This window comes from Lolium rigidum, chromosome 2 (genome assembly GCF_022539505.1).
Source record: "Lolium rigidum isolate FL_2022 chromosome 2, APGP_CSIRO_Lrig_0.1, whole genome shotgun sequence".
NCBI classification, from domain to species: Eukaryota; Viridiplantae; Streptophyta; class Magnoliopsida; order Poales; family Poaceae; genus Lolium; species Lolium rigidum.
The window spans coordinates 143652538-143675790 of record NC_061509.1 but is presented as its reverse complement, the minus strand read 5'-3'; positions in this window follow the sequence as shown (position 1 = coordinate 143675790).

The following is a 23253-nucleotide window of genomic DNA, read 5'->3' as shown; positions in this document are numbered from 1 at the left end:
GGATCCCGGGTCTTCAAAAATCGTCTACATGAGGCATCGAGTGTGGCTTCCCAAGAATGACCCGTGGAGGAAGCGTGGAGACCTGTTCAATGGGAAGGATGAGGTCGAGGGACCTCCACCTAGGCGAAGCGGCAAAGAGATAGATACTCTATTGAAAAACTAGAAAGACTGTCCTCCGGCAGGTAAGATAAAGATCCAGAAGCGGAAGAAAGGAGACAAGAGAAAGAAAAAGGAACCCGGGCCGCTCTTGGGGGAATGGAAAAGGAGGTCCGTGTTTTGGGTCTTGCCGTACTGAAAGATCCTCGGTACGCCTCATAGCCTTCATGTCATGCATATCACGAAGAACGTGTGCGAGAGCTTGCTTGGCACTGTGCTCAACATGCTGGAGAGGACCAAAGATGGCCCTTGATATCAGAAAAGAGCTTCATTTCGCGCCAGTTTACCAGGAAACTGAGGAGGAGGAGACGGATGGTCGCAAACGCAAAAGGGTGGCCAAGTAGCACGAAATTCCTCGCCCCTCCTGCTTCACTCTAAATCCCGATGAGCTCGAACAATTCTTCAAGAGCCTCCTAGAAGTCAAATTTCCCCTAGGCTACGCGGGGCTGATACGCAGATGGCTGGACCCGACGAAAAAAATCTTCAGCGGGATGAAGTCTCATGACTGTCATGTCATGATGACGCAGATACTTCCAGTTGCTATCCGAGGGATAATGGAACCGCACGTTCATGCGACACTGGCTGACCTGTGTAACGTCTTTGACGTCATCACTCGAAAGTCGATAACCATCAAGAAACTCGGGAGGCTACAGGAAGAGATCGTCACCATCCTATGCGAGATGGAGATGTACTTCCCGCCTGATACGTCTCCAACGTATCTATAATTTCTGATGTTTCATGCTAGTTTTCTGACAATACCTACATGTTTTGCTCACACTTTATAATGATTTTATGCATTTTCCAGAACTAACCTATTAACAAGATGCCAAAGTGCCAGTTCCTATTTTCTGGTGCTTTTGGTTCCAGAAAGGCTGTTCGGGTAATATTCTCAGAATTCGACGAAACAAAGACCAAACATCATATTTCACCGAGACGGACCAGGACACCGAAGGAGAGCCGGAGGGGAGGCCTAGGGCTCCCAAACCACAGGGCGGCGCGGCCTGGAAGGGGGGCGCGCCAGCCTATGGTGTGGGCCCCCCAGGCACCCCCTTGCGCCGCCTCTTCGCCTATAAAATCCCTCGAAACCTAAAACTCTGATACCAATTGACGAAACTCCAGAAAGACTCCAGGGGCGCCGCCGCCATCGCGAAACTCCGTTTCGGGGGACAGAATCTCTCTTTCGGCACGCCGCCGCGACGGGGAAGTGCCCCCGGAAGCCATCTCCATCGACGCCACCACCTCCATCATGCTCCGTGAGTAGTTCCCCCATGGACTACGGGTTCTAGCAGTAGCTAGTTGGTACTCTCTATCCCATGTACTTTAATACAATGATCTCATGAGCTGCCTTACATGATTGAGACTCATCTGATGTAATCGGTGTTGTGTTTGTTGGGATCCGATGGATTGTTACATTATGATTAGTCTATCTATAAAGTTTGTGAAGTTATTGTTGCTGCAATCTTGTTGTGTTTAATGCTTGTCACTAGTGCACGAGTGGCATGATCTTAGATTTAAGCTCTATACTTATTGCTTAGATTGTATCTACAAGTTGTTTGCACATATTGCTGTCCGGAACCCGAGGCCCCAAAGTGACAGAAATTGGGACAACCGGAGGGGAAGGCTGTGATATGAGGATCACATGTTTTCACCAAGTGTTAATGCTTTGCTCCGGTGCTCTATTAAAAGGAGTACCTTAATTGCCAGTAGATTCCCTAGAGGCCCGGCTGCCACCGGCTGGTAGGACAAAACATGTTATGCAAGTTTCTCATTGCGAGCACGTATGACTATATATGGAAAACATGCCTACATGATTAATAATCTTTATTTTCTATCTCAATGCTATTTCAATCCTATCAATTGCCCAACTGTAATTTGTTCACCCAACACTTGTCACTTGTTATTGGAGAGTTACCACTAGTGTAGATCGCTGGGAACCCCGGTCCATCTCTCATCATCATATACTCGTTCTATATGTCATTGGAAGTAGTATCAACTATTTTCCGGTGCCATTGCCTCCGTGTTACTTATTATCGATGCTTCGTTTTACTCGTTATTATTGCTCTCATATTACTGCTGCTTTCACATCACCCCTGTTACTAGTGCTTTTCCAGGTGCAGCTGAATTGACAACTCGGTTGTTAAGGCTTATAAGTATTCTTTACCTCCCCTTGTGTCGAATCAATAAATTTGAGTTTTACTTCCCTCGAAGACTGTTGCGATCCCCTATACTTGTGGGTTATCACCGCCCGCATTCTTTGACATCATGGTCCATCTGCTGGTGCATATAGTGGACGATATCGAGGATCTCGGGCCCGCGTTCCTTCACAACATGATGGCGTTAGAAAGAATGAACGGCTTCATCAAAGGATACGTTCGTAACAGGGCACATCTGGATGGAAGCATCGTCCAGGGCTTTCTCACCGAGGAGTGCATCTCTTTCTGCAGAATTATTTAAACGAGGATGACCCACGTCCGGTTTGATTGCCCGCCAACAAGCACCTCGGCAGATTCGAGGGAGTAGGCCACAACGCTGGCAGGAGGGAACTCGACGCGGATAAAGGTGATAGGAGAACAGACTTCAACAAGGCCCACTTAGTAGCACTACAACACATGAACGAGGTAGAGCCTTGGGTGGATCAGCACATAAACATGATCAAGAGCAGGGCTGACAAGCCGATGACGGAAGAAGAGGTATTTAGAGCGCACAACTCCTCTTTCGCGAGCTGGTTCAAAGACCAGATTGATGCCAATCCCCCACCAATGGCAAGCGACGTAGACAAAATGATATTGGCCTTGTCTTATGGGCCCGCCCCCAACCTCATGACTTATCGGAAATACGACATCAACGGTTACACATTCTCCACAGAGGAGAGAGACAAAAGAAGCGACTATCAGAACTCGGGTGTGACGATGGAATCGTACACGGGTGAAGAGAAGAAAAGGTACTACGGAAGGATCGAGGAAATCTGGGAGCTCAACTACGTCGGGGACAAGCTACCGATGTTTCGTGTCAGATGGGCTACGGACATCACAAAAGAAGATGCGTATGTCACCACCATGCGACTGCCCCCCAAATCCAAGACCAAGAACCCCACCGCGCAAAATGAGCCTTGGGTATTGGCTAAGCACGTCGAGCAATGCTTCTTCATAACTGACCCGTCAAGGCCCGGCCGTGTTGTCGTAAGGAGAGGAAAAAGGGCCCTCGTCGGAATGGATGGAGTTGCCGACGAGCAAGACTTCGATGGCCTCGTCGGAGACCCAATGATGGAAGAACCCGATGAAGACGATAGAACCTACACACTAAGAAGAAGAAGGACGACGCTACCTAGGTCAAGTGTTCCTCCTTACACAAGGAGTCGCGACGATACCGGTGGGGTCACAAGGACCAAGCGGAAGGGACTTTGAAGTCATTTGTGTATTTATAATAATTATCTCTTGAACAACACCATTTGTCCTTCATGTTTATCCTAAATTTATGTCTTGGTTTTTCATCGGATATCGCCGAAAGGACTTTGAAGTCATTCAAGAATTAAAATCATAAATTTATGTCTTGCAATTAATCCTTCATTTAATTTTTATCGGATGTCGCCAAAGGACTTTACAATTTATCCAAATAAACAAGAAACAATAAAAAATGTCTTAGCAAGAAAAGGGAAGGGAAAAAAAGTTGGCCTTTTTGCACCTAGAGGGATTCGAACCCTGGGTGCATGGCTGTGCACAAGATCGAGAGTGGCACCACTGCGCTAAGTAATCAGCTTTAATTAATCAACATGTTTATAGAACTAAAGGTATCTCGCCAGCTCAAGGGAAAAAAACTTACCCCCAGCGAATTAGTCTCTTTCCGCCGGTGGAAACAATAATTGGGCACATCTGTTAGTGGTTGTAAACTTACCGCCGGCGTTTACGCCAAAATGCCGGGGGTAGGCTTTCAACGACTTAGTCGTCGCGTTCCCCCATGGCCAAATCCCCCACCCCGCACCGTCAATCCCCTGCCGCCATCGCTGCCCTGCCGCCGTCGTCGATCCACCCCTCCCTTGCCGTCGTCGAGCCGCCATCGCTATCGTCGTCGAGCCTCCATCGCTACCATCGTCGATCCGCCCCTCCCCTGCCGTCGTTGAGCCGCCATCGCTATCGTCGTTGAGCCGCCACCGCTGCCGTCCTCGATCCTCCCCTCCCCTGCCGTCGTCGAGCCAGCATCGCTGCCGTCACCCTCCACCGCAGGTGCGCCCCTCTCCCCTACCTTCCTCTCTCCCTTGTCCCGTTCCTCGATCCGCCTTCGTTCCTCACCTTGCCCCATTCCTCGATCCGCAGCGAGGCATCCAGCAGGGGAAGCCACCATCGCTATCGTTGTCTCCTCCTCCCTCTGCTACGCTGCCGTCTCGCCAGCGTCCTCTCTCAACCGACCGCTCCCTCGGCCAGTGGTGTGCAACCTCGGCTACTACTGCAAGGTGAGTTAACCCCCTTTTCTCTGGATCAGTGAATGTATACAAACAAGCTTTATCAATTGGATGCAATTTTCTACTTTCTATACATGCAGTTGATGATTGAGCTTTCCGCTTCCTAATTGGATTGCTGATTTACCTCGGGTATGACTTTGCTGCTAGCTTGCATCTGGATGTTCTTGCACTTGTTATTTGATCTTTCATATTATAGTCTGATTGAGAAAATTAGCAAAGTGCAGCATATATATAAATACCTTTTCCTGATACCCCTCGCCCTCAAATTAACCTGCCTATATGATGATGTTTGGAGAGAAAAAATTGCAAGATGGAATTAATTTGATGAAGTATGCAACAAAGCACCTCTTCTTAGTTAATTCAAGCTTTCCTTCGATTAGGGAAAAGAGCTAACCAGGGAAGAAAATGACTTTTTCTAAAACTTTAACCAGTATTTGGCTCAAAAGAAAGGTAGGGTTATAACTAGATTACCTAAATAAGTTTGGAACAAGCAAGAAATTTACTTGATCCATTTGTTGATTGGTGTGTTCTATACGGACATTAGAATATATATGGAAGCAAATACATTTGTAGATCAGTAGGACAGGGGTCATGCATGAGTACATATAAAATGCACACATTGCGTAACAGTGAGTAATTATCATTGCTGACCAATACTGAGTAATTATCATTGCTGACCTTGCAGCAAATGATGGATGCAGTGAACTCCTTTTATCACAATTGGATCTGTACCTATAGGGAAAAATACTGCAGTTTCTTGATACTATAGTTATGTGCACTGGTTGTGTCTTTTGACATATAGATGTGTGCATGGCTATTGCATGCATGGTTGTTGGGATCTGCACCGATTGCACTAGTAGAGTTTAATCAAATTAGCTATCAGAAAATTTGCTCCTTTACAAATCACAGAGGCATGATAACTTTAAGCATTGCTGTAAATTTGCTCCTTTACAAATCACCTGCAGCTTGCTCCTTTTAGTTCAGTTTTGGATAGCACCTGTTATGATATAGCTGATGTGTAAAAGCAGCTTATAATGCTGGTGATTATTTCCACTCATATATGAATTGGCCATTGCAAGTGCGGCTACTTGTTGGAGTTGTACTGTCCACTTGTTGCTGGTAGAGTTCTACCTGTTGATCTACAGCAGAATTTCTGAAATGTGTCTGCAGGTACATTGAGTGCCAATGTTTCGCCGGAATGTCGATTAACTTCCGTTCCGGCGAATTTCTGGCACTCTGGCATGACCATTTTTAGCAAAGGTCATGCCGAATTTTCACCGTGGATTTACACTGGCACATGGCATGGCCCACACAGTGACACTGGCAATCTAAAGCAAAGTTAACCACAAATTGTTAATTCTTATATTTTAGTGCTTGCACAGTATTTGATGAACCAAGATAGTACTGTAAACAATATTTTTCTTTAGGATTGAATTTGTGGATTTGCTAGAGTGCAAGGAAACCAATGGTTTTTGACCTGCTTCTCCCCTTATCTCCTCTATGTGTTCTCCACTTGTATTAGTACCATATGCATGAGTGAGGTATCTCTTTATGATTTAACATGATGATGTACTGTCCATTGATACGTCTCCAACGTATCTATAATTACTGATGTTCCATGCTAGTTTTATGACAATACCTACATGTTTTGCTCACACTTTATAGTGATTTTATGCATTTTCCCGGACTAACCTATTAACGAGATGCCGAAGCGCCAGTTCCTGTTTTCTGCTGTTTTTGGTTCCAGAAAAGCTACACAGGAAATATTCTCGGAATTGGACGAAACAAAAGCCAAACCTTCTATTTTACCAAGACGGACCCGGAACACCGAAGGAGAGACGGAGAGGAGGCCCAGGGCCCCCAGACCACAAGGCGGCGCGGCCTAGGGGGGGGCGCGCCCAGGTGTGGTGTGGGCCCCCCAGGCACCCCCTTGCACCGCCTCTTCGCCTATATAATCCCTCGCGACGTAAAAACCCGAGAACAATCGACGAAACTCCAGAAAGACTCCAGGGGCGCCGCCGCCATCGTGAAACTCCGTCTCGGGGGGACAGAATCTCTGTTCCGGCATGCCGCCGGGACGGGGAAGTGCCCCCGGAAGCCATCTCCATCAACGCCACCGCCTCCATCATGCTCCGTGAGTAGTTCCCCCATGGACTACGGGTTCTAGCAATAGCTAGTTGGTACTCTCTCTCCCATGTACTTCAATACAATGATCTCATGAGCTGCCTTAAATGATTGAGATTCATCTGATGTAATCGGTGTTGTGTTTGTTGGGATCCGATGAATTGTTACATTATGATCAGTCTATCTATATAAGTTTGTGAAGTTATTGTTGCTGCAATCTTGTTGTGTTTAATGCTTGTCACTAGTGCACGAGTGGCATGATCTTAGATTTAAGCTATATAATTATTGCTTAGATTGTATCTACAAGTTGTTTGCACATGTCTATGTCCGGAACCCGAGGCCCCGAGTGACAGCAGACTCGGGATAAGCTGGAGGGAAGGCTTAGGTATGAGGATCACATGTTTTCACCAAGTGTTAATGCTTTGCTCCGGTGCTCTATTAAAAGGAGTACCTTAATTACCAGTAGATTCCCTTGAGGCCCGGCTGTCGAGGGTACTCCTCCGCAATGCCCTCCGATTGGGGCTTAGGGTTGACGGAATCCTGCAAGCTGACACGAGACATCGGTTCACAGACAAGCGGGGAGAGAGATTTACCCAGGTTCGGGGCCCTCGATGAGGTAAAACCCTTACGTCCTGCTCGTCCGTTCTTGATTATGAAGATAATGGGTTACAATGGGGTGCCGAATAGTTCGGCTGAGATCTCGTCGAGAGGCTAAGCGCTGCGGCGACCTAGCTCTAGACTTTTTGGTGGCTAAGGCTGCTAAGATTGATTGTGTCCCTCGACAGCCCCTCTCCTGGCCTTTATATAGGAGGCCAGGTCTCAAGAGGTCTAACCGAGTACGACTAGGTTTACAGTAGTTTTGAATCTAATCTTTCCTTGTTCGGCTGCTTCCTTGTCTTGCCCGCCAAGGATTCTTCTGGTTTGTTGTCCAGGTGGCCCATCTTGCCTCCAAGTGTCTTCATGGGCCTCTAACTAGACAATATGGGATAGGGCAATGTCGGTTACCCGAAGGGTAATGCCCACGTCAGTAGCCCCCGAGTGTCTAGCCGAACATTGTTCGGGTAGAGACTGAAGCATGTCTCCTTCTGATGTTCTTCTCCTTGATTGTTCTTGTTCATCTTGAATCAGCATCATCTTCTTCTGTCGGGTGCGCGTCAGCGCTCCCGATGGGAGTAGCCCCCGAGTCTAGGTACAGATGCTTGCAATCCGTGCGTAGACTCAAGTTGTACCACTCGAACATTCTTCTCTGCCGAAGTTATCTGCAAGTCTTCATAGGTCATCTGATATATTTTCCGCATGCAAGGGATGATGAGTAACGTGCCCAACTTTTGTTGGTTAACTGTCGATGGCAAAACAACGTTACCCTACACAGGATCAAGTCCCCGGGCATGACCCTGGAGCACAAAAAAGTTATGTCGGGTGCGCGTCCAGTGCTCCCGATGGGAGTAGCCCCCGAGTCTGGGCACGGGTGCTTGCAACTGAGCGCAGACTTGAGCTAAGCAATCATATTTTTCTTCATTTTTTCTTCGAGTCCTCAATCTGTCGGGTGCGCGTCAGCGCTCCCGATGGGAGTAGCCCCCGAGTCTAAGTGCAGATGCTTCGCAATCTGTGCATAGACTCAAGTTCACCATCCGATACCTTTTTTATTCCTTCGAATGCTTCGAGCATTTTCTACGACGTCATTGATGAAGTTTCACTGACATCTTGATTTTGACTGATAAGACGCGACCCGCTGGGCCCATCCTTTCCCTGTCTGGCCCTCTTTCCAAGCAATTTCCGCCCTTCTCGCACAGTTACCAAGGCGTCTCCTGGATTCCCGCAACCATCAATCGGAAAAAGGTCCACTTGATGAACTGGCAGCAACGACACGTGCCCACGCAGTTCTCCTTCTCTTAAGATCTCCAAAGGACGAAAATCCCTAATCTTCTCCCACATCTGCCTTTGCATCCTCTTGTTTTTCTTCTTCTTCTTCCTTCCGCAACTGCTGCGCCGCCACCACCGCTTTTCCAATCCTTCCCAGATCTCACGATGGTGAAGAAGAAGAGCCTTATTGCCGCCGGCAGTTCCACGACTGGTGGCACCGCCGCCAAATCTTCCTCTATTCTTCCGAAGAAGAGTTCTTCAGATGCTCCTCCTCCAGCTCCGGCGCCGCCAGGCTCGATAGCCAAACCAGGGGATTGGCTAGCGTCCTCCATCACGAAACGTGATGAGAAGAGGGCCCGAAGCCTCGGATTAGTCTCCTCCGACGAGGGGAACGTGATCCTTCCAGGTGCGATTTCTCGGCCCAATCCCTCTGTTGGTTTTACCGTGGTGTTCCTATCATTCTTGTATCGGGGTCTTTCGCTTCCTGCCCATGAATTCCTTCTTCGCCTCCTACGGACTTATGAAATCCAACTGTGGCAACTCACTCCCAACTCGATCCTTCACGTTGCTGTGTTCATCAACCTCTGCGAGGCGTTTTTGGGCATTGAGCCTCATTTCGGGTTGTGGAAGAAGATCTTCTATGTTAAGAGGTACAGCAGTAGCAATGGATCCTTTGTCATTGGAGGCGTGGGGTTTGTGGCTCGCTCGGAGGTTAACTATTTCAGTTTCCCAATGAGAGAATCTGTGCAAGGATGGAGACTGAAATGGTTTTATGTCAAGGATTCCCTGACAACCGAGTCCCAACTTCCTTGCTTTGCCGACGTCCTTGAAGCCAAGCCGAAAGATTCTTGGAAGAACATTCTCTCTCCCGACGAAAGAGCAGCAGCCGACGAATTATTCGCCAAATTCCTTCGGATCAAAGAGGCCGATGGTCAAACTATGATCGGCACAGAGGTAGCAGCGGTGTTCTTGAAACGTCGGGTCCAACCAGTCATGGCTAGAGTTCGTCCGATGTGGTTGTATTCGGGTCCAAAGGATGAAACCAGGATAAACATTGCTGAACTGTCGGAAAAGGAGCTGCTTGACGAAGTCCGTCGACGTACTCTCTTCAGTCAGGAAGACTCGATCCCATTGATATCTTCTTATACTCCTCTTGACGCCAACCATCCACCATCAGAGGTAATTCCCCTTCTCATACTCTTATTATGCTGCTTCCACTTAGTCGACATAATTATCATTGTTCTTATTTGCTCTTTTCTTCGACAGGTCCCCATAGTTTCTGGAAACTTACATGATTCGCCAAATGACACCTCTGAAGGAAGAGGCTCCTCAGTCCCTGTTGATTTTCATACTGCCGAACATATAGACCCAGAGGATGAACACGATGACCTGATAGATTCTGAAGCTGCCCATGCCAATCCTCCTTCCTCAGCCGACGATGCTTGCGACACAGAGGGATCAGTGCGTAATGATGACGCTGATCGTGATGCCTTTATTGATGCAGCTGTGGAGGAGGCCAGGGCTTCACCCGTGAAGAGATCGACCGGCGGCTTTGCCGATGAAGACGACCTCTTCGATATGTAAGTACCTTCTTCCCTGAAGCCGTATTTTGTCCTTTTACTTCTTGCATTCCTTTCATAACTTTTTGTCAATCATTTCCTTTCGCACTGACGAAGGTTTTGTTGAGCCGCCGGCTAAGAAGGCCAAATCTGGAGCTGCTTCCGAAGCGTCGGCTCCTAAAGTAGCCCCCATAGCCCAGGTATCGACAGCTTCCTCCCTTTCTAGGGGGAAAGATGTTCCTTCAACTGCCGCCGCCACGACTCCTCCTTCTGTAAGTCCTTTTCGATTACAATGTGAATTTTTCCGGAGTGTACCTTGTTTAACGATTCTTCATCGAATATCCTTTTTCCTTTAGGACCTGCGAGGAGTTATCTCCTCTTTGGAGGCCTTTGCTTCCCAATTCACTTCTCTGGAGGCAGAGAAGGTTCGGCTGCAAAAGGAAGTTAAATCTTCCTCCTCAAAGTTGGACGGTGCAGTCAAGATAGCTGCCGAGGCCCGCCAAGAGGTCGACTCCCTGAAGGAGGAACTGGGCAAGCTAAAGGAGAAGCTGAGAGAAGAGGAGGCAACCAGGCTGGCTGCCGAAGCTTGGGCAGCTGAAAAGGATGAACTCCTTCGTCAGTCTTCCTTGGCTTTACTTGGTAATCTCCTTTGTACACCTCTGTCGATTATTGCACTCGTGGATTCGGTCTTTCGTCAGTGACCTTCCCCATTTTACTCTCTTGCAGAGGCCGCCAACATCCCTGCCGATGCCTTGGACAAAATTCCAAACAATTCTCCGGCAAACGGCGTGTCGATGACTCTCGCCTCCCATCAGCTTACGCGGGAGCTTCTTGGAAAGGGAAAAGGTGTCATGGCGCGGATGCACTCGATGATCTTCCCCAAGATCAGTCAAGACAAAACTCTGGGGCAGCTGATCGACACCTTCGCGGTTGACACCAAGGAGGTTATCGAGGTATTCAAACGTACTTCGCGTACCTATGGTGCCATCCTTGCCTTCCAACTTATGATGGGTCACGGCTTTAAGGCCGACATTGAAGAAATGTCCAAGGAGCTGCCGAAAGAGGAGGATGGGCGGTTTGTCGATTTAAGCACCTTCAAGGCATCAGCCGTTAAATGTGCACGCCAGCTCCTCGAGTTGGTTTCATCAAGGAAGACATCGGCTGGCCCTAGTTTATCGACTCAGACCCAAGCCCTTTGATCTTTGTAACAAACTTTCCTTTTGAGCTGATGTGAAACACTGATCCGTTGGATAACTTTTGTTTGTAATAAACTTTGTGCTAGCAATGTTGCTAGCACACCCTTTGCTATAATATTGTCACTTGCATTCTCCCGATGGGAGTTCCTTCCGATGTTGATGTGAGTCGATCTGTCATGCTTTTGACGCTGTTTCTTGCAGGTGTTCCCCGTGCCTGCATTTGTTGAAGATTCTTCGGGTGCTCTTCCTGAAGATGATCGGATCCAACGTATGAAGGATCGGATCACGCAGTTGGAGAAGGATCTGCGCAGCACCTATGCCTTGGCTGCTGTCATCAAGAAGAAGGGCGAGATTGCGGCTGACGTAGAGCGCTATGCTCTTACTGAACTTCATAAAGCCACTAAAAGTTTAAACTGTACGTTCCTTGATCCTTGCATTCATTGCTCTTCCATTAAAAACGTATTGCCTGATATCCCGTTAATTGCTTTGCTAGTCATATCTTTGAACCGTGCGGAAGAGAACAAGCGGATTCACGAGCGTGTACACGCACTAACCCAGTTATCATCAGCCGAAGAAATTTTCTGACGGGAGCAGTCGAAGGCTTCGGCTGTTGCACAATTTCAGGATCGGATCCAACAGGTCCACTATTTCTTCGACAAGTGCTACAAAGCCCTGAGGGTAGTTTGGAGGACGATGTTTCCCTTGAACAGGGTTCCTCCTATGCTACTAACTCTGATGTTGGAGTTTGGAAATACCAAGAAGATTCGGGACTTGGTGCGAGCTCAGGTCTTTGCAGGGGCCAGGTTTACACTTGCCCTTGTCCTTGCACGTTATCCTTCAGCGAATTTGCTGTCTATTGCCAACGCAACTGGTGATTTGGAGACGATGTATCCGAAGGTATTGCTGCCCGCCAATATGATTGTCGACAAGCTTGAGAAGGATTCAAAGGTACCTGACGAAAAAGAGACTCCGCAAGGGTGATTTCAGGAATTAAAGTTGTTTTGTAAATAGATACTTTGGCTACTTGATCCAAGTGTTAGGATTGTTTAGCCGAGGCTTTTTATTTGGTAGATACATGTATATGTATTTTTACCGTATTGATGCCGTTGGCAAATTTTGAAGGAGCAAATCTTAATTGCTCGTTTAGTCGTATGTGTATTCGTTGGTCAGCAAATCTTTTGAGTGATCAGCTCGTGTTGCGGGTTTTGCTCATCCCATTGTATGCGCAACTTTGCTTTCAACCGATGTATGCTTCGACAGTCACTCCCGAATATTTCGGGTGCAATGACTCTGCCGATGAGCCCGTTGTTTTTTGATATTTCCATAAGTAAAATATTGAACGTGGGTTGTGTTCATGTGTACTTCCGGACTCTTGCTATTTACGACGCTCGTAGAGGCATCTATAGCAGAGGGAAGAGTTTATGTCCTTGTTTATTTTGCATCTTGTAGCACTCGTAGAGGATTTTTTCGGAGCACGATCCTTTGCCGCGTACTATGTTGTACCATCGTTCACCACAGGGCGTGGGCAAGGTTTACAAAGATGCGGTTTAGGTGCTCCGGTCAACTGCAAAGCTTTTCAAGGAATCAAAACTTAAGTTCTCATTAATAATAATAAACGCGGGACTAAAGGGCGAAGAAAGGGAGAGCCCTGCTTAAAAAGGAAAGGGAAACTAAACACTAGTAGATTGCTTAAGCGTTGAAGGGGTTCTTCTCATCTTCTGGCTTGTTCACCGTGTTGGTGTTTTTCGAAGCGTCGTTGATTTCACCAGAGGTCTGGGCAGCGATTGTCAGTGTCTTGCTGCCTCCTATGTCTTCTGCACCATCAACTGCCGAAGCTTTTGCTGCCGAAACTTGGGCTGCCGAAGTTTGTGTTGCCGAAGCTTCAAGGGCGAGGTCGGCTGGCTTCTTCTTTGCTCCTCTGATGTGTTCTTCTTCCTTATTATCGCGTGACGATGTCTTCGACGGAAGGTCAGTAATTTCCTGCCTCTGACCAAACTTAGCAGCAATCCTCTGAAAGTCCCGATCACAATTGTCCGAGCGTGAGAAACTTCCATAGACTGTAATGTTTGTCCCGTTGTTCCCAGGCATTTTCAGCTTGAGGTATGCGTAGTGCGGTACAGGCATGAACTTGGCATAAGCTGGTCTCCCGAGTATAGCGTGATACTGTGACTCCCAGTTCACGACTTCGAACTCGATCTTTTCCTTCCTAAAATTGTCGGGTTTGCCGAAGACGACGTTCAGGTAAACTTTGCCAAGAGAGTACACCGGTGAAGTGGGGAGGATCCCATGAAAGCGGGTGTCTGATTCTTCTAGCATTCTCATGGTGATCCCCATACTCTTAATTGTGTCGAGGAATATCAGATTTAGTCCACTTCCACCATCCATAAAGACTTTGCTCATCTTGAATCCTCCGACCTGCGCCTCGACTACTAGGGCAGCATGTCCTGGTTTTGGTATGGTCATCGGGTGATCTGCTCGGCTGAACGTGATGTTCTGAGACGACCACTCGACATACTCAGGGATGTTCGCCATCGGCTGCCACCGGCTGGTAGGAAAAAAGATGTTATGCAAGTTTCTCATTGCGAGCACGTATGACTATATATGGAAAACATGCCTACATGATTAATAATCTTGATGTTCTGTCTTAATGCTATTTCAATTGTATCAATTGCCCAACTGTAATTTGTTCACCCAACACTTGTCACTTGTTATTGGAGAGTTACCACTAGTGTAGATAGCTGGGAACCGAAAAATTAAAAACTGTTGTTATGGAAGAACCCATAACCATGTTGGAGCTTATAGAATTATATAATAATTATAGAGAATCAAGAAAGGGTGAAGTGATGAGTGCTGTGTTAAAAAAATGAACATAATTGCTAAAATCTTGCTTAAACACCATGATATAAACTGTTGCTCTAAACAGGATACTAAACATCTTAAATTCCAATGTGGCTTTAGTGAAGAAGTTTTAATTATGAACTATAATTGGAATAACTATATTCATCTTGGGTTCGAAGAGGTAGAACAATTTGCCTTATTTATGGGAGCCTCTGAGATAGAATCCTTCATGGCTAAAAATTATGAAACTTGTGTTGCTTGTAAGGACCTTAAAGATTATGTCTCTTCTATCCTTAATTTTTGCATAGAAAGTTACAGCGATAATCCTTATATCATTGATTATAAAGAGAGACTCATTAATGCACAAGAATGCACTCACATATTGCAGGAACCTGTGAAAGAAGAAATTGATGAACCTGAAAGCTCATTGGATGAAAAAGAGGAGGAGATTGATGAACCTGAAAGCTCATTGGATGAAAAAGAGGAGGAGAGTGATGAACAAAAGGAGGAATAATAGATTAGCTACCCATGCCAACCTTCTAATGAGAGTAACTCTTTATCTCTTACACTATTTGATTGTCCTCCATGCTTACCGAAGGAGGATGAATGTTATGTTCCTGTGGATTCTCTTGAAATATTACCTATGAGTAAAACTTGTGAAAATAATTATGCTACTGTTATCTATGATAATCCATGCTATTTTGATAAATCTTATGATAATGCTTTGTTTGTGCCTGATATCGAAATTCATGGTACTAAAGAGTTTTGCGTAGCAAATGTTTATGATAAAGCTCTAGATGATGGTCCTATGTTACTTGATAATATTAATTGTACTACAAATGAAAATGGGATTGGAGAGGTCTTGACTTTATCTAGGAGTCCCATATCTCTTGAGAGTGATCAATCATCTTGTTATATTATTGATAAAAGTGGGTTTGAAAGTTTTAATCCCACTATTTTTGAGCTTGATAAAAATTATGTGTTTGTAGATCATGAAAAACATGCTTTATGTGATAGTTATATTGTTGAGTTTATTCATGAAGCTACTGGAAATTATTATGAGAGAGGACAATATGGTGGTAGAAATTTTCATGGTACTAAAACACCTCTCTACATGCTGAAAATTTTGAAGTTACTCTTGTTTTATCTTCTTATGCTTGTCACTTTGTTCTTCATGAATTTATTTGTGTACAAGATTCCTATGCATAGGAATTGGGTTAGACTTAAATGTGTTTTGAACTTGCTTTTTGATGCTCTCTTTGCTTCAACTCTCATCCTTATGTGAGCATCATTAAAATTGCTGAGCTCATCTTAATGGCTATAAAGAAAGCACTTCTTGGGAGATAACCCATGTTTTTATTTTGCTACTGTTTTGTTGTGTCTTGGAAGTTGTTACTACTGTACAAACCTCTTCTTATCTTTATTTTATTGCAATGTTGTGCCAAGTAAAGTCTCTAATAGAAGGTTGATACTAGATTTGGATTTTTGCGCAGAAACAGATTTCTATCTGTCACGAATTTGAGTAGGTCTCTCTGTAGGAAACTCAGAAAAATCTGCCAATTTTCATGCGTGTTCCCCAGATATGTACGCAACTTTCATTAGTTTTGAGTTTTCTGATTTGAGCAACGGAAGTACCTCAAAAAAATTCGTCCTTACTGGCTGTTCTGTTTTGGCAGATTATGTCTCTGTTTTTTTTTCATTGTCTCTTGTGGACTTTAAGCAAGGCTTTCTAGACGTGGAGAGCTGTAGCTAATGTTTTATTGAGTTCTTGCAATGTGTCACTACAGGACTAAAGTGGATTAAAGTTTTTTGAGTACTAACCCCTCTAATGAAGTTTATGAGAAGTTTGGTGTGAAGGAAGTTTTCAAGGGTCAAGAGAGGAGGATGATATATGATCAAGAAGAGTGAAAAGTCTAAGCTTGGGGATGCCCCCGTGGTTCATCCCTGCATATTTCAAGAAGACTCAAGCATCTAAGCTTGGGGATGCCCAAGGCATCCCCTTCTTCATCAACAACTTATCAGTCACTTCTAGTGAAACTATATTTTTATTCGGTCACATCTTATGTGCTTTACTTGGAGCGTCTGTATGTTTTTATTTTTGTTTGTGTTTGAATAAATTCGGATCATAGCAATCCTTGTGTTGGAGAGAGACACGCTCCGCTTTTTCATATGAACACTTGTGTTCTTCGCTTTTACTTTTAATGTTCAATGGCAAAAGTTGGAAGCTGTTGCATTTATTGCTATTTGGTTGGAAACAGAAAATGCTTCATATTGTCTTGAATATTTTGATACTTGGCAATTGTTTTGAGCTCTCAAGTAGATCATGATTAAGCTCTTGCACCATTTAGTTTAAACCTATTAGTGGAGAACTACCGTAGAGCTTGTTGAAATTGGTTTGCATGATTGTTCTCTCTAAGGTCTAGATATTTTCTGGTAAAAGTGTTTGAGCAACAAGGAAGACAGTGTAGAGTCTTATAATGCTTGCAATATGTTCTTATGTAAGTTTTGCTATACCGGTTCATACTTGTGTTTGCTTCAATCAACCTTGCTAGCCAAATCCTTGTACTGGGAGGGAATGCTTCTCGTGCATCCAAAACCTTGAGCCAAAACCTATGCCATGTGTGTCCACCATAACTACCTACTATGTGGTATTTTTCTGCCATTCCAAGTAAATACTTCATGTGCTACCTTTAAACAATTCAAAAGTTATCATCTCTCATTTGTGTCAATATTTTATAGCTCATGAGAAAGTATGTGGTGTTTTATCTTTCAATCTTGTTGGGCAGACCTTCACCAATGGACTAGTGGCACATCCGCTTATCCAATAATTTTGCAAAAAGAGCTGGCAACGGGGTTCCCAGCTCCAATTAATTAACTTTCATTAATAATTCTCTTCACATGTTTTGCCCTGATTCATCAGTAAGCAACTTAATTTTGCAAATAGACACTCCTTCATGGTATGTGAAATGTTGGAAGGCACCCGAGGATTCGGTTAGCCATGGCTTGTGAAAGCAAAAGGTTGGGAGGAGTGTCATCCATAAATAAAACTAAAGTACAAGTGTAAACAAAAGAGAAGAGGGATGATCTACCTTGCTGGTAGAGATAACGTCCTTCATGGGAGCCGCTCTTTGAAAGTCTGTTTGATGAGGGGGTTAGACTGCCCACTACCATTCGTTGACAACAACAAACACCTCTCAAAACTTTACTTTTATGCTCTCTATATGATTTCAAAACTTAAAAAGCTCTAGCACATGATTTAATCCCTGCTTCCCTCTGCGAAGGGTCTTTCTTTTACTTTATGTTGAGTCAGTTTACCTACTTCCTTCCATCTTAGAAGCAAACACTTGTGTCAACTATGCATTGATTCTTACATGCTTGCTTATTGCACTTATTATTTTACTTTGTGTTGACAATTATCCATAAGATACGCATGTTGAAAGTTGAAAGCAATTGCTGAAACTTAAATCTTCCTTTGTGTTGCTTCAAAACCTCTTATTAAGAATTTATTGCTGTATGAGTTAACTCTTATGCAAGACTTTTTGATGCTTGTCTTGAAAGTATTATTCATGAAAAGTTTTGCTATATGTTATCTATTTGTTAACAAACTATAGATCATTGCCTTGAGTCACTTCATTCATCTCATATGCTTTACAATAGTATGATCAAGATTATGTAAGTAGAATGTCACTACAGAAATTATTCTTTTTATCGTTTACCTACTCGAGGGCGAGTAGGAACTAAGCTTGGGGATGCTTGATACGTCTCCAACGTATCTATAATTTCTGATGTTCCATGCTAGTTTTATGACAATACCTACATGTTTTGCTCACACTTTGTAATGATTTTATGCATTTTCCCGGACTAACCTATTAACGAGATGCCGAAGCGCCAGTTCCTATTTTCTGCTGTTTTTGGTTCCAGAAAAGCTACACAGGAAATATTCATGGAATTGGACGAAACAAAAGCCAAACCTTTACCGAGACGAACCCGGAACACCGAAGGAGAGACGGAGAGGAGGCCCAGGGCCCCCAGACCACAAGGCGGCACGGCCTAGGAGGGGGGCACGCCACCTCTTCGCCTATATAATCCCTCGCGACGTAAAAACCCGAGAACAATCGACGAAACTCCAGAAAGACTCCAGGGGCGCCACCGCCATCGCGAAACTCCGTTTCGGGGGACAGAATCTCTGTTCCGGCATGCCGCCGGGACGGGGAAGTGCCCCCGGAAGCCATCTCCATCAACGCCACCGCCTCCATCATGCTCCGTGAGTAGTTCCCCCATGGACTACGGGTTCGAGAAGTAGCTAGTTGGTACTCTCTCTCCCATGTACTTCAATACAATGATCTCATGAGCTGCCTTACATGATTGAGATTCATCTGATGTAATCGGTGTTATATTTGTTGGGATCCGATGAATTGTTACATTATGATCAGTCTATCTATATAAGTTTGTGAAGTTATTGTTGCTGCAATATTGTTGTGTTTAATGCTTGTCACTAGTGCACGAGTGGCATGATCTTAGATTTAAGCTCTATAATTATTGCTTAGATTGTATCTACAAGTTGTTTGCACATGTCTATGTCCGGAACCCGAGGCCCCAGAGTGACAGCAACTGGGATAACTGTAGGGGAAGGCTTAGGTATGAGGATCACATGTTTTCACCAAGTGTTAATGCTTTGCTCCGGTGCTCTATTAAAAGGAGTACCTTAATTACCAGTAGATTCCCTTGAGGCCCGGCTGCCACCGGCTGGTAGGACAAAAGATGTTATGCAAGTTTCTCATTGCGAGCACGTATGACTATATATGGAAAACATGCCTACATGATTAATAATCTTGATGTTCTGTCTTAATTCTATTTCAATCCTATCAATTGCCCAACTGTAATTTGTTCACCCAACACTTGTCACTTGTTATTTGAGAGTTACCACTAGTGTAGATAGCTGGGAACCCCGGTCCATCTCTCATCATCATATACTCATTCTATATGTCATTGGAAGTAGTATCAACTATTTTCACGGTGCCATTGCCTACGTGTTACTCGCTACTCGTTGCCGTATTACTCGTTACTATTGCTCTCATATTACTGCTTGCTTTCACATCACCCCTGTTACTAGTGCTTTTCCAGGTGCAACTGAATTGACAACTCAGTTGTTAATGCTTATAAGTATTCTTTACCTCCCCTTGTGTCGAATCAATAAATTTGGGTTTTACTTCCCTCGAAGACTGCTGCGATCCCCTATACTTGTGGGTCATCATCCATCTCTATGGTTTTTTTGTTACCTGCTGATGCTAGTCGTATGTGTTGTAATGCAAGTGATTTTCTTAATTCCTGGACATTGATACTGCTAGGGTTGGCTGCACTTTGTTTTTTGACCCCTAAGCATGGTCATTGAACCACTCTAGTTTATGTGGTGATTCCTTCCATGGGTGCTAGCTACTGCTTGGCTAAGTAACTATATAAGAATAGATTACCTATACTATCCAGTGTTGTTATGGTTGCAGAACTAATGAGAAGCGAATAAGTGTAGCACTTGGTTCGATAGTTACGGTATATGAATTTCTGAATTTGTCATGTGATAGTTACGGTATATGAATTTCGAGTATATTTTTAAAATAGCTTGTGCACTTACAGTAGCTTGTGCACTTACAGAAGGTATAGCTAGCGATGTCGTCTTCTGCAGACCCCAACGAAGACGTTGACGGGTCTTCTCAGCGGAAGTTGGATGAGCACTATAGGCTCATGGTCTCGGATCAGCTGGAGGAACTTCCAAGGGGCAGCGATGAAGAGTCCTCAGCGGCAACAATTACAAGGGATACACCACTTTGGAGGAGGCGGAAGATCGATACGCCAACTTTCGAGCGGGACAGAGGAGGGAGATGTGGAGGACCCCTTTCATCGTGATGATGCTTGCCGCCACCGCCTCTATAGTTTACTATGTCATTGTTGTTTAGCTAGGTCGTCGACTGGACTTATATGTATTTGTGTAACATGTGCTACTTCGAGTCGTGATGTTTGAACCATATGGTCGACACTTGTGTTATTGATGCATGCATGTTATGGACATTTCGGGACTTTCTAATGATGTGTATCATTGCCAATGATGTGTATCTTGCTAATGATGTATATCTTGCTGTCATTCTGGTATTTGCCGGTATATTCTGTGTATATGCTATGAATTCTGGTGTATATGCTGTGTAATTTGAGTTTTTTTTATTTTTGCTCCTGTTAATATTACCACCGGCGAAATTTTACATGTATTCTGTAAGCGCCAGTAGTACGACCACTTACCCCCGGCGAAATCATAGGCGCCGGCGGAAACACTCACCCCTGGCGATTAGGATAAAACGCCGGCGGTAATGGCCCATTACCACCGGTGAATTGGAAGGCGCCGGCGATGAGGCATTACCACCGGCGAGGTGATCGCCGGCGAATGCAAAGGCGCCGGCGGTAAGCCAATCCAGGTCGACGGCGGTAAGGCTTTTTGTAGTAGTGCCACTATCGAGCATAAATACTCCCTCTTGGAGTCACAAGTATCAACTTGGCCAGAGCCACTACTAGCAACGGAGAGCATGCAAGATCATAAACAACACATATATGATAGATCGATAATCAACTTGACATAGTATTCCATATTCATCGGATCCCAACAAACACAACATGTAGCATTACAAATAGATGATCTTGATTATGATAGGAAGCTCACAAGATCTAAACATGATAGCACAAGAGGAGAAGACAACCATGTAGCTACTGCTATGGACCCATAGTCCAAGGATGAACTACTCACGCATCAGTTCGGAGGCGGGCATGGTGATGTAGAGTCCTCCGGTGATGATTCCCCTCTCCGGCGAGGTGCCGGAGGCGATCTCCCTGAATCCCCCAAGATGGGATTGGCGGCGGCGGCGTCTCTGGAACTTTTCTCGTATCGTGGCTCTCGGTAATAGGGTTTTCGCGACGGAGAGAATATATAGGCGAAGGGGCAGAGTCGGGGGACGCTCGAGGGGCCCAGCCCATAGGGCGGCGCGGCCAGGGGTGGGGCCGCGCCCCCTAGGGTGTGGTCACCTCGACGCCCCTCTTCGTCTCCTCTTCGGACTTCTAGAAGGCTCCGTGGAAAATAAGACCGTGGGATTTTGTTTCATCCAATTCCGAGAATATTTCCTGTGTAGGATTTCTGAAACCAAAAACAGCAGAAAACAGAAGCGGCGCTTCGGCATCTTGTTAATAGGTTAGTGCCGGAAAATGCATCAAAATGATATAAAGTATATATAAAACATGTGAGTATTGTCATAAAACTAGCATGGAACATAAGAAATTATAGATACGTTTGAGACGTATCAAGCATCCCCAAGCTTAGTTCCTACTCGCCCTCGAGTAGGTAAACGATAACAAGGATAATTTCGGAAGTGACATGCTACTATCATAATCTTGATCAATACTATTGTAAAGCATATGAGATGAATGAAGTGATTCAAAGCAATGGTAAAGATAATGACTAAACAACTGAATCGTATAACAAAGACTTTTCATGAGTAGTACTTTCAAGACAAGCATCAATATGTCTTGCATAAGAGTTAACTCATAAAGCAATAGATTCTTAATAGAAGGTTTTGAAGCAATACAAAGGAAGATATAAGTTTCAGCAGCTGCTTTCAACTTCAACATGTATATCTCATGGATAATTGTCAACACAAAGTAATATGATGAGTGCAAATAAGCAAGTATGTAGGAATCAATGCACACAGTTGACACAAGTGTTTGCTTCTAAAAAAGAAAGAAGTTGGTAAACTGACTCAACATAAAGTAAAATAAAGGCCCTTCGCAGAGGGAAGCAAGGATTACTTATGTGCTTGAGCTTTTTATTTTGAAAACATGGAAACAATTTTGTCAACTGTAGTAATAATTCATATGTGTTATGCATAAAACATCCTATAAGTTGCAAGCCTCATGCATCGAATACCAATAGTGCTTGCACCTTGTCCTAATTAGCTCGGATTTCCATGGATTATCATTGCATTACATATGTTTCAACCAAGTGTCACAAAGGGGTACCTCTATGCCACCTGTACAAAGGTCCAAGGAGATAGATCGCATTTGATTTCTCGTTTTTGATAGATCTCAACTTGAGGACATCCGTACCGGACAACATAGAAAACAGATAATGGACTCCTCTTTAATGCTTAAGCATTCAACAACAGATAATATTATCATAAGAGATTGAGGATTAATGTCCAAACTGAAACTTCCACCATGATACATGGCTTTGGTTGGCGGCCCAATGTTCTTCTCTAACAATATGCATACTCAAACCATTTAATCATGACAAATCACCCTTACTTCAGACAAGACGAACATGCATAGCAACTCACATGATATTCAACAAAGGTGTAACAGTTGATGGCGTCCCCAGAAACATGGTTACCGCTCAACAAGCAACTTATAAGAAATAAGATACCTAAGCGACATATTCTTTACCACAATAGTTTTTAAGCTACTTTCCCAAAGCTATGTATTGCAAAGACAAGGAATGAAATTTTAAAGGTAGCACGCAAGCAATTTACTTTGGAATGGCAGAAAAATACCACATAGTAGGTAGTTATGGTGGACACAAATGGCATAAGTTTTGGCTCAAGGTTTTGGATGCACGAGAAGCATTCCCTCTCAGTACAAGGCTTTGGCTAGCAAGGTTGTTTGAAGCAAACACAAGTATGAACCGGTGACATAGGCATCCCCAATGGGCCTGCCGAAGATAGTACCCGGGGTTTACTGAAGGCCCACGACCCGAAGGATAAGAAGAATCGGAAACCCAAGTTGCTAGTTAAGGAAAGCTAGAGTTGTATTAGGAGAGAACACTTGTAATACTGCGGGATGAGTTGGAAACCCTCCCGGACTCTGTAACCTGTGTATCACGAATCCCTCGGCTCCACCTCCTATATAAGGGGGAGCTGAGGGACAAAGAAAGCATTTATTCATTGTCTCACAAACCCTAGTTTTCATATCGTCGAGTACTTTTCGGCCGAAACCTTCGAGATCTACTTGCCCTCTACTTCTAGATAAAACCCTA